Source organism: Sarcophilus harrisii, chromosome 4 (assembly GCF_902635505.1).
Source record: "Sarcophilus harrisii chromosome 4, mSarHar1.11, whole genome shotgun sequence".
In the NCBI taxonomy this organism is placed as follows: Eukaryota; Metazoa; Chordata; class Mammalia; order Dasyuromorphia; family Dasyuridae; genus Sarcophilus; species Sarcophilus harrisii.
This window is the reverse complement of record NC_045429.1, coordinates 345870370-345873490: the sequence shown is the minus strand read 5'-3', so window position 1 is coordinate 345873490 and position 3121 is coordinate 345870370.

Genomic DNA, 3121 nt, shown 5'->3' with positions numbered 1-3121 from the left:
GGGGCAAAAACACTTTAGTTACCAGGATTGTACATTCAGAAGAAAGTAACCAGGATACTGGAAGATGTTTAGTTCATGGCATATGATCATTAGTTCAAGAAACTGTGAACATTTAGGCTAGGTGGGACATCTAAGTTGAATCTTGAAGAAAGGGAAGGATCACAACATATAAAGATAATGTATTTAGAAAAGGCCATTCCAAAGGTGTAAATGAAGAGACTATTCTGAGACTCTAAAAGAGATACAGACAAATTAGTGCTTAAGAAAGAGGGAAAAAGTTGAAAATATTTTTCCCTAGGATTCCCCTAGGATTTTTTTTCCTTTTGGTCTGATAGCTGATTATGATAAAGACAACTATTTTTCTTTTCTTAACATGCTGTGGAAAATATCAGGGTTCTAAACTAAAAGAATATGAGCGTCCTTGAAAAAGATTACCTCTAGCCAAGGATTCCAGTTGAAGCAAAGCTAGAAGCAAAGAAATGCTTTATAAAAACACAGGTCTAGTGGACTGAAAACTGGCATCAGCCAGCAGTAACCACTGGATTAATGAAACAGCCAGAAGAGACAGCTTGTCTGGGAGAGAAAATACATTGATCCCATGTGCAGAATGGAGCACAGTATGGAGAAGGACTGTTGTAAGAAGCAAGATGTCATCATTGGAAGATGTCAGAATTGTCATGGTTATTTAATGCAGTTGTCAAATTCATGGCCCACAGGCTTCATACAACCCATACCATTCATACATAAGTCCCAGACAAGATTAAAATATAATTAGGAAATAATTAACAAGTTAAATAAAATATTAAAGCATAAATAATATTATATTTTAAAGCTAAGTCAATATGCAGTCCATAAGGATCCTTGTGGATGGATTAGTGACCACCATTTCTACTTGAGTTTGATATTACTGATGCAATAGAAGTCCTTCCACATATGAGTCCTGGTCAAATGTGTTTATGACCATGGGCACGTTGTATATAAAATCCAAATCACTTCTAGCTTAGTGATCTCAGCCTTAAGTCTATTTTTTTAGGTCATCATGTTTAAGTGATTTGTCCAGTGTCACACAGATACTGTATGATCTGAATTCAAATCTGAATTCAGATCATTCTGATTCCAAAGCCAATTGTTTTATTCATCATACTATCTAACTGTGCCTTCAAGTCTATTTTTTTTTTTAATTCTACTTCCTGATTTCCAGAGTTTGCTTCTGTTTGAGATCTTACGCTAGTTTACAAGGGAAGTATTCCTTATGCTACCTTATCTTAATCTCTGATGTCTACAGTATAATCTAGTTAATATCCATTCTAGAGGTTCTCCCAGCAAATTACCATGGGATTTCAAGGTTTGGAGTCCCCTAGTTTTTAGTCCCTAATCTCCTTCTGCTCTTTCAGGCAAATGAGTGGATGGGAGAAAAAGAACAGAGAAAAAAATAAGGCAAATGGACAAAGTTATTTTGTTCCTGCTTAACCACATACTTACTTTTATCAGCTTTTGATGCTTTGAACTTCCTTTACATCAATAAAAAGTTAAGAAGCAAGGTCATAGAGTGCTGGACTTGGAGTCAAGAAGACTTCAGTTCAAATCCCATATACCTATCATCTGGGTGAGTCACAATGTTTCTGTATCTTGGTTTCTTCAACTGTAAAATGGGGATGGCAAAAAACTATTTCACAGGCTGTGGTGAGGATAAGATGAGATATTTGTAAAGTGCTTTGCAAAACTTAAAAGCATTATGTAAATGTTAACTTGGCATAGTGGATAGAATACTGGGCTTGGAGTCAGGAAGATTCATCTTCCTGAGTTCAAATTTGGCTTACTAGCTATGTGATCCTGGACAAGTCACTTAATCCTCTTTGCCTCAGTTTCCCCATCTATAAAATGGATTGGAGAATGAAATGACAAAGCACTCCTGTATCTCTGCCCAGAAAACCCCAAATGTAGTCACAAAAGTCAGACCCTACTGACACAACATAACATAATTATATTATTAACTGAAAAAATTGATAATAATATTAAGTAGCTACTCTTATCCCCTTTTTACAGATAAGAAAATTAAGAACAAAAAGTCAAATGCCCAGGATCAACATAGTGGTAAATGCATGAGGCAAAATTTGAACCCAGGCCTTCCCCATTCCAAGCTCAGCATACCATCTATCATCCCACACTGCATCCATAGATTACTATGTATTATAGTTACTTGTGTTTCTGATTTGTTACCTTACTAGACTATAAATTATATAAGGGTAAGGACTGTATCTTATTTTACTTTGTAAATCTCCTAATAGGGTACTTACTATATTTATTAAACTAGTAAATAAAAGAATAAGTGAATTCAATTAAATGAATGACTATGTCCTGAATCTCACAAGTTTTTACTTTCTTTCTCTGATTTCTTGTAACATATATTATATATAGAACGCATGACCTTCTATCTTTATTTTTTATGTCTATGTCTTGTATCCCAATTAAATAATGTACTCCTTTAGTGTAGAGATCATATTATTTCCCTGTGAGTATCCACAATGCTAGCATATTAACCTACATATCGTATATGTTCTAACAGTGCTAATAGTAATGACAATAAAAAACAAAATGAGGAGAAGGAAATTAGCTAAGAGGCCAGGCTGGAATGTATCGCACTATATGCATTCTCCATAATTCTTATAAAGAATCCCAAAGTCTCTTGGATGTTACAGCATAGGATTTTGGCATAACTTGGAATGCTGCCAGGGTACAAGATTACTGTTAAAAGCCAGAGAGGATAATTTTCAAAATTTGGAAAGGGCTATTGCATCTCTATTTGGTTTGAAATCTATAACAATTAAGGTCTCTTAGATCTTTTTCAACTTTAATGAACTGTAACTTTTTAAGGTTTTCTGTCTTATAGCTACTGTTTCAACTATACCGAGTATCAACATTAGCTGATTAATCTTAGCAATAAACAGAGAGGTTTGTCTAAGAAACAAACTGGGTATTCATTGAATAATAAACATAACCCATATTTTAAAATGTCATTAAATCTAGCCAGAGCACTGAACAAGAACACAAATGAAAATTTCTGGGTTTCTTCTCCTAAGACAAATCCCTCTGTTCATAATTAAGACTGGACAGCTAATAC